Source organism: Lycium barbarum, chromosome 7, assembly GCF_019175385.1.
Source record: "Lycium barbarum isolate Lr01 chromosome 7, ASM1917538v2, whole genome shotgun sequence".
Classification (NCBI taxonomy): Eukaryota; Viridiplantae; Streptophyta; class Magnoliopsida; order Solanales; family Solanaceae; genus Lycium; species Lycium barbarum.
The window spans coordinates 91,626,490-91,636,297 of NC_083343.1; the positions used below are offsets into that span (position 1 = coordinate 91,626,490).

The 9,808-nt window shown below is 44.7% G+C and overlaps 1 non-coding gene across 1 annotated transcript; it reads left to right on the top strand.

The window, feature by feature from the left end:
* Nucleotides 1-9,531: 9,531 nt before the first annotated feature.
* LOC132604814 (small nucleolar RNA R71) lies at nt 9,532-9,637 on the top strand. The gene has a single exon (XR_009568909.1). It is a non-coding gene; the product is annotated as a small nucleolar RNA R71 (small nucleolar RNA).
* The last annotated feature ends 171 nt before the right edge of the window (nt 9,638-9,808 follow it).

A 9,808-nucleotide genomic window follows, 5' to 3' on the forward strand; every position in this document is an offset into this window, starting at 1 on the left:
GGGTTGTAATGTAGTCTCGGGGACGGGTAGGATACTCATTTGGGAATTAGTGACTCATCCTCCTCGACACTATAGATTTTGACCTTTCTTCTCATGCCCATTCTATTCATTCTTCAACTCATGACTAAGATGTGATTTTACTCTTACTAGAATGTACAATCTTTTTATGAGACAATATTATTATTTATTATTATATATATATATATATATATATATATATATATATATATATATATATTTAAACTTTTCTCAAATTTGATCCGCCATCACATCCAGTTCTCGACTATGCAACTCACACACCCCCAGCTTTAGGTTCTTGGCCTCTTTTCTCTAGTAGTGTCAAGGAGGGAACGGGTGCAAAGATAGAATGAATTCATGAAGCGGGGAAAAGGTTTGTTACGGCTAATCAAGAGAAAAAGTCAAAGGCTCAATGTGGGAACTAGTGATATTCATATAGAACGGGTTTTGGGCTTTTTGAGGTTTACGTGACTATTTACAAGGAAAGCCTATGATCACTTCACAACCAACTATCCTAAGCAATATAGCATAACCTACCAGGCAAGTTCTAGATCCACATATGCTAACAATGAACACAAGAAGTTCTCACACTCACAATGGCATAAGGATTTGAACACTCAATTCATACACACTCTAATATCTATGATGTCACAAAAAAAACCATACATGTCAATTCATTACAACTTAAGATACTCAATAAACTTTCGGAGGGGTCAATTTCAAATCAATCCATTTTCAAATTCATAAATATCCTTTTTCATTCAAAATTCATGCCATAAGTTCAAAATGCAACAACCATGAAAGTCACAATTACTTTAAGCAAGATTTAACACGTATATATGCTACAAGGTACATCAGGTTACCCCACCCCCAACAAAAAGAGGATGCATTGTCCCCAATGCATCAAAAATCATACCATCACCACATGGTGGAGGGGCCGACCTGAGATGTTCTAATCCTGCTGTTGCAGCTGAGGTGTCTCCTCCGCAGCACTGCGAATGGGAGCCCTCTCTACTGCTGGCTCAGTGGACTGAAGAGGTGGAGCTGACTGGCTCTGTGGCTGCAGGTCCTGAGGAGCTATCATAATCGGCCTGACTGGTGCTGGGATAGCACTAGTGCTGGAAGATGCGCCGGCGAACCTCGTGTCCAGGCGCGACCGCCGAATACCCTCCTGAAGCTCGGGGTCTTCATCCTCATTATCCTCCTCCTCATCCTCATCATCAGCTAATGTGTTAGGCCTCTTTCTCTTGCGACTTTCCCTAGGCTCATCCTCAGTCACCAAGTCAACTACTCTGATCAAATCTGAAATGCTAGCGACCGATGCAAGTGGTGTCGGGTTATCCACAATAACCTTCTCTCTTGTTCAAAGGGCCGTAATCTCAGCTCGGAGCTAGTCAAGCTCGGTCTTCAAATCTCCCGAAGTACCACACTCACTCTTCTTCTCAATAGTGAGTATCCGCATCTCTAAACCGTCAAGTCGCGCATTTACCCAAGCGTGATGCCTCTCCATAGCCTCCTAAAAAGGCTCTAACTCTGGTGCAATCTCTTTCCGGACAAACCTACCCAACTGCTGTAATATCCGAATCACCTGTTGATCAGCACGCTCTACCTTGATGGCAAACTCTCTGAAGTTGGCTCTGTTGAGGACAAAGAGATCCTCGGACGCTGATACTGCGGCTGACGGAGGAATAGGAGATGAAGATGGGACAACAAGCCGAGGTGGTGCCTCTGAAGAAGGGGTAGCATCAGCTACAGATGGTGTGGAGGCCTCTGTTGTGGACAGTCCTTCCGTGCCTATATCAACTGTGCCCTGTGGTACTGAATCCATAACATGCTCAGTCTGCTCATCCATGAGATCTAGCAATGAAGTACTGGTGTCCTGAGATATACGGAGAGTCTCATCCCTACTCCGTGTGATGTCACACACCTCTGTTGCGGGGAGAGTATCTGCAAATGTATCAATGTACCTCACCTGGGCCAACCTACACGACTGCGTGATAAGGCACGGGAATATCAAGGATGTCGCCTCCTTTGGTACGCGTGCCCGAATGGCTCTACTGATCAGATCACCCAAGTTCATTGGGTACCCGGATAGCATGGCAGCCACAACTACTGCTCTGTCCGGCGTGACTATGTAATCTGCTCCCGTGGGCAGAACCCGATATATGATGAGATTCAACCAAAATTTAGCTTCCAAGCTGATATCCGCCTTATGTATTTTGACAGCTAAGTGTCTCACCCATGGGGCCTGGTCCGCCGGCCCTTTAGCCATCACCGTCACAAACCATTCCCTTACAGATTGCTCAGCCCTTCCTTCAAACTTATCATCATATTCCACTGTGGTCGGTGCCACGAAGTCATCACCAAAATAAAACCTGTTGATTGTGCGGGCTGAGATCTCAATATGGACACCCCGAACATACACTGTGTCTAATGGAGGGACGGCTTTCAAAGCTCTCTTGTTCTTGTGCCACTGCTCTAGCATCACTCTGTAGGTAGCATAGAATTCCCGAACCATGGTCGGGCAATAATCCCCTGGAGGCTGTGTGAATGCCTCAAGATGATAGTGCTGGATGAGATCAGTAATCCGAGGGTACCTCTCTAAGCCACTCATACAGATTTGTTCTTCTTCTTGAATATTTCTCCTCGGATTACCCCCGCTGACTGTAGTGGCCCCTTTTATATAGTACTTTCGCCACCCCTCATAGGGGAATCGGATTGCAGCTACCTCCATCTTTTGCAGTCGTAGCCGCTCTTGTTCCTCATTTGAATTTTTCTCAGGAGCGGCTGGTTGCTTTGTTGCTGCCTCGCTAGAATCAACGGATGTAGAGGATGAAGCCCCCTCTGCAGACTGGAAGGAGAGTAAGGTGGGTGATTCTGCTTAGGGAGTGGTGGCCTGTGCCCTCAATCTAATCGTTGGGACCACCGCTTGACGTTCAGAGTCGGAGGGTTCATCCCTAAGAGTAAGGGTTGTTTGTCCCCTACCTCGGCCTTTTTTGGGACCACCAACCCGCTTGACTAGATTCTTTGGAGGCATACCTGAGAAAAGAACACCCTTCGCTGTTAAGACAACCACTGAAATATAAAAGAACCAAACAAAAGTGCAAAACATGCAATAATGTTAAAGATGCCAGCGATCCGTCGATTTGCTACAAGAGTCGTCGAACAGATCGATGGAGCGTCGAAGTGTTCGTCGAATTGATCGATGAGTCGACGATCTCTTATTAGCCACTGGAATTTTCGACTAAAAGACGGTGGGACAGACGCCCCGTCGATTGAATCGACGGGCCGTCGAGTCCACCGTCGATGTTGTTTTGATTAAGACTTCTGAGAGGGCTCATTCGACGTTGAGTAGGACGGTCCGTCGATCGAATCGACGGGCCGTCGAACTAAGCGTCGAATGATTTCGCAGGCTAATACTAACAGATTCCATACACTTCTTTGGCTGTGGTGCAAATCGTCACATATTTTGGGGTTACTCAGACTTCACCCCACGTTGGCTTGGGTTAGACTAGGGAAAACAATTGGCGGGCAAAAAAACTCTATGGTTGTAATGCCCTCCAAGCCATCGTTACACACAACACCATACTTTGGTATTTCATCAAACAGGTGGCGGGCAAAACAACAACAATCTCATGAATGAGGTGTGTTTGTCGTAATGCCCTCCGACTCGGCTAAAGATCAATGACCCAACATCCAAAAACAAACCTCTTCCCAGCAAAAAAAATGAGCATCCCCGGCGAAATGATAGAAAATAAAATGGAGCAATTGGAAGGCAAGCAAAAATAATCAAAACAAGCCATGGAATGTGAGCAAACAACTAGCATAAAAAAACAAGGGAGCACACAATCCACGAATTCACATACCTTAAAATGGAAAGAATATGATTTCAGCCCTTAAGGAATGAAAAACACCCGAAGAATCACTACTAGGGTGACACACACACAGAGGGACAGAGTAATAGGGCAGGAGGGGAGTGGTGGTTATGGGGTGGTTTAGAAAGGGGGACGTGGGTAACGGTTATGGCAGGGGGAGAGGTGGGGAGAGAGAGAGAGAGAGAAAGAAAAACGTAAAAGAAAAGAATGAGGAAAGAGAAGACGATGTGGGTTATAAGACCACTGTTCTGAACCGACGCGGCAAAAGGACGGAGCGTCGATTGGTTCGACGCTCCGTCGAGTGAACCCCCCCCCCCTCCTTTGTTTTATATATATATATGAAAAAGAAAGAAGAACGCCCGTCGAACTGACCGTCGATCAATTCGACAGAGCGTCAAACCTATCGTCGAACTTCCATTATTTCCAGTGACGAATCTTTCAGGTGGTCCACTCCGACGGTGCATTCGCTCGTCGATCAGATCGACGTTCCGTCGAATGTGTCGTGTAACTGCTTTCCTGGAAATTTCAGGATTCAACACTTAGGTTCCTCGACACAACAACAAACATCAAAACAACACAACAACAAAAATCAACGAAATGAAAAAACAAAACATATTGCGAAAATGACCGTGGGTTGCCTCCCAAGAAGCACACAATTTAACGTCGCGGCACGACGTAATACCACTTTTGGTGTTAAGGTCTGGTGCCATGTTTCAACCGGTGAGCATCAACAATCTTGTCCCCATCAACCATCCAATGGTAGTGCTTTACCCGATGGTCATTCACCCTGAAAGTACGCGTCCCATCGTCGGACTTTAACTCCATCGACCCATCGCGTGACACACTTACCAAAGTAAAAGGGTCGGACCACTTGGATTTCAACTTGCCCGGAAAGAGCTTCAACCTTGAATTGAACAGCAACACCGAATCAACCGGTTGAAAATATCTTTTCAGAAGTTTAACATCATGATAGTGCTTCATCCTTTCTTTATAAAAACTCGCACTCTCATAGGCATGATACCGAAACTCATCCATTTCATTCATTTGAAACAACCGCAGCTTGGTTGCTTCGTCCCAATTCATGTTCAATTTTTTTAATGCCCACAAAGCTTTGTTCTCAAGTTCAACAGGTAGATGACAAGCTTTACCGAACAACAACCGATAAGGAGAAGTACCAATGGGTGTCTTGAATGCTGTTCTATAAGCCCAAAGAGCATCATCAAGCTTAGATGACCAATCAGTTCTATTTGCATTAACCGTCTTGGCTAAGATGCTTTTTATCTCCCCATTGGAGACTTCGACTTGCCCACTAGTTTTGGGGTGGTAAGGAGTTGCCACCCTGTGCTTCACTCCATATTTCTTCATGAGATTAGCGAATTGCTTGTTGCAAAAGTGAGTGCCACCATCACTAATGATTGCCCTTGGAGTGCCAAACCTTGTGAATATGTTTCTTTTGAGAAATTTGGTGACACTCTTGCCATCATTGTTGGGCAATGCTACAGCTTCGACCCACTTGGACACATAGTCAACCGCAACAAGGATGTATCGCATACTACGAGAACTCACAAATTGGCCCATAAAGTCGATGCCCCACACATCACATAGCTCAACCTCCATGACAAAATTCATTGGCATTTCGTGCTTCCTTCCAATTGACCCTTGGCGTTGACATTGGTCACAAGATTTCACCATCAGATTTGCATCATGATAAAGGGTGGGCCAATAATAGCCACATTCAAGCACTTTAGCTGTTGTGCGGTTCCCACTGTGATGACCCCCCACGGGAGAGTCATGACAAGCTTTCAAGATTTCTATGGCCTCGAATTCGGCCACACATCGCCGAATAATGTTGTCGGCACACATGCGGAATAAATAGGGCTCATCCCAATAGTATTGACGACTATGTCTCAAAAATTTCTTCTTTTGATAAGCCTTGATGTCGTCGGGGATAAGACCCATTACCAAGAAGTTGGCGATATCTGCATACCAAGGGGCAACCTCACAAGATACAGCCAAGAGCCTCTCATCGGAGAAAACATCATTTAACTCAATATTTCCACTCGGTCTCCCAGCTTCCTCAAGTCTAGATAGATGATCCGCAACTTGGTTTTCACAAACTTTTCGATCTTTGACCTCAAAGTCAAACTCTTGCAACAACAATACACAATGAATCAACCGCGGCTTTGCATCTTTCATTGTCATCAAATATCTCAAGGCCGCATGATCCGTATGAACAACCACTTTGGATCCAAGTAGATAGGCCCAGAACTTCTCAAACACGTAGACAATGGCTAGAAGCTCTTGCTCGGTGACGATACAATTCATTTGAGCTCCATTGAGGGTCTTTCTAGCATAATAAATTGGGTGCATAATTTTGTTGTGCCTTTTCCCAAGCACCGCACCAATAGAAAATTCGCTCGCATCACACATGAGCTCAAATGGCAATGACCAATCCGGAGATACAATAATTGGAGTAGAGGTGAGCGTTTCCTTCAACTCATTAAATGCCTTAAGGCACTTCTCATCAAATGCAAACTTAGCTTCTTTTTCAAGAAGCTTACACATCGGGTTGGCGATCTTGGAGAAATCTTTGATGAACCGCCGATAGAAGCAGGCATGTCCCAAGAAGCTACGAACCCCTTTGATAGAGATTGGTGGAGGGAGCTTGGCTATAACATCAACTTTTGCTTGGTCTACCTCAATACCCTTCTTGGAAATCCTATGGCCAAGGACAATCCCTTCCTTCACCATGAAATAACATTTCTCCTAATTAAGTACAAGGTTGGTTTCTTCACACCGCTTCAATACCTTACTGAGATTGGCAAGACATTCGTCAAAATAATTACCAACATCGAAAAGTCATCCATGAAGACTTCCAAGAAATCTTCCACCATATCTGAGAAAATAGACATCATACACCGTTGGAAAGTAGCCGGGGCATTGCACAAGCCAAAAGGCATGCGGCTGAAAGCAAAAGTGTCATAAGGACAAGTGAAAGTGATTTTCTCCTGGTCCTCTAATGCAATGTTAATTTGGTTGTATCCCGAATAGCCATCCAAAAAGCAATAATAAGCTCTTCCGGCTAGCCGATCAAGCATTTAATCAATAAAAGGCATAGGGAAGTGGTCTTTACAAGTCGCGGTGTTGAGCTTTCGATAGTCTATACACACTCTTCATCCGGTAACTGTCCTTGTAGGAATCAACTCATTCTTGGAATTAGGGACAACAGTGATGCCCCCCTTCTTTGGCACACATTGCACCGGACTAACCCATGGACTATTTGCAATTAGGTATACAACACCCACATCCAACCATTTGATTATCTCCTTCTTGACCACTTCTTGCATAGGAGGGTTTAGCCTTCTTTGATGCTCTACACTTGATATCCTCCTCAAGTTCGATTCTATGTTCACAAATACCGGAGGGAATCCCCCTAATATCCGCAATAGTCCACCCAATAGATCTTCGATAAGCCCGCAACACTTCAAGCACCTTTTGAGTTTGTTCCTCATTTAACAAAGATGAGAGAATAACCGGTAAAGTATTATTTGGCCCAAGAAAAGCATACTTCAAATGAGAGGGAAGTAGCTTGAGCTCAAGTTTTGGAGGCTCAATAATCGAAGGCTTAGCCGGAGGAGTGGTTCTTTTATCAAGATCAAGAGATAATTTCTTCGGCTCATAAGAGTACGAACCCCGGCCAATAAGAGAATTAACCGTTTCAATATACCCCTTCATGTCATCCGCCTCGAAGTTCACCAATATAGCCGAAAGTGTTTCGTCAAAGTGCTCCTCCTCTAACTTATGATCCACCGCTCCGTCTACCACATCGAAAGAATCAATGACCGAAATGCTCTCATAAGCACTAGGAAATTTTAACCCCTTGCTAGCTTGGAAAGTTACCTCTTCATCATTGACCCGAAATTTTATTTCATTCTTTTCCGAGTCCATTAGAGCTCTCCCGGTGGCAAGAAATGGCCTTCCCAAGATAATTAGGACTTCTTTGTCAACCGCACAATCAAGGATGACAAAATCTGCCGGCAAAAAGAATTCCCCCACTCTAATAAGGACGTCATCAACAACCCCTACCGGTCTTTTGATGGTTCTATCGGCCATTTGGAGACGCATGCTCGTTGGTCTAGGTGTTCCCAAACCGGCTTGCTTATAGATGGCTAGTGGCATCAAATTAATACTAGCCCCATTGTCACATAAAACACGAGCAAAATCATGATGACCGATGGTGCAAGGGATAGTAAAAGCCCCGTGATCTCCCTTCTTCTCAACCTTTGATGACGAAATAATAGCGCTCACACGGTGGGTGACTCCCACTGTATCATGCTTGATTGGTCTTTTCTTCGTCAACAAATCTTTCAAGTATTTCGCAAATCCCGGCATTTCTTGGAATGCATCAAGAAATGGGATATTCATTGACAACCTTTTCAATTGGTCGTAGAAGCGCTGGCACTTGGCATCCTCCGTTCTTTTCATCAATCTTTGTGGGAACGGGAGAGGAGATTTATATGTTTGAGTTAAGGGTTTAATTGCCCCCGTGACCTTGCTCTTTTGGGTGCTACCACCGGTGGCTTTTTCAACACTTAGCTCCTCGTCACCCTTGAGATCACTAGGGTATGCCTCCTTCTCTTTCTCACCAACAATAGGCACTTCAATTGGTGCCTCCAGTTCTTCTTCAATTTCTTTCTCAATAACCTCATCAACAATCGGCTCGACAATGATAGGTTCAACCACTCTCTGATTCACCGCATTAAGGATCTTTCCACTTCTAGTAGAAATAGCTTTGCATAAGGCAATGTGATCACCTCCACTACCCCTTGGGTTCGGAATTGTGTCGCTAGGAAGGCCCCCTTTTTGTGGTGGATGTTGCTCACGAGAAAGATCTCGCATTTGTGACTCAAGTTTTTGAATCGAAGCGGTGTGAGAGCCTACCACTTCGGTCAAATTTTCCATCTTCTTGTCACTCTTATGTTGGTTGTCCAATATCTTTTCAAGCATATAATCCATTCGAGAGGTCCCTTGATCATTGGAAGGACCCTCTCGCCAATTTTAAGAGTTAGAAGAACGGCCCTTTGGTGGGACATAGGCATTGGAATTCCTATTACCATAATTGTTGTTGTTGTAATCCCTCCTGTCCGAACCACCATATTCATTTTGGCCATATTGATTACTTTGTTGTTGGGGTCTCCATTGCTTTTGATAACCCCCTTGAGAGTGATCAATATAATTAGCATCCTCACGTTGTGGCTGCCCCTCTAGATAAGTTTCCTCCGAGACTTGGTACATTCCGGGAGCATGAGATGGCATCTCTTCGACAACATTCACACTTTTAGCTTCTTTCTCCGCAAGCCTCTTTGACAACAAATCCACGGTGGTTTGCAATTGAGCAAAAGCATGATCTCGCTCATGATTTTCTTTGGCCACCGCGGCAACAGAAGGACTACCATATGACAAGATTTCACTATCACTTGAGTGCCAAGCTTGATTGTGGGTGGTGAGCTTATCGAGCAACCTGGTGATGCTAACAAATGATTTGTCCATGAAGCATCCCCCAGCTGCAGTGTTGACAGCAATTTGATTTATTGTATCTAATCCCTTGTAGAACTTCTCGGTGAGAATAGCATCCAGAAACCCGTGAGTTGGAGATTGAGCTAGATAGTACTTGAAACGCTCCCATGACGAATATAATTGTTCCCCCGGAAGTTGTTTGAACTCAAAGATCTTATCCCGAAGTTCAGCCTTTTTGCTTGGTGGGAACCACTTCTTCAAAAATGTATTGGCTAACTCGCTCCAGGTGTGAATAGAATTGTTGGGGAGCTTTTCATACCATTCCCTTGCTTGGCCAGCCAAGGAATATTTAAAGACCCGTAACCGAAGTGCATCGGTAGAAACAGCACCTTGGGATT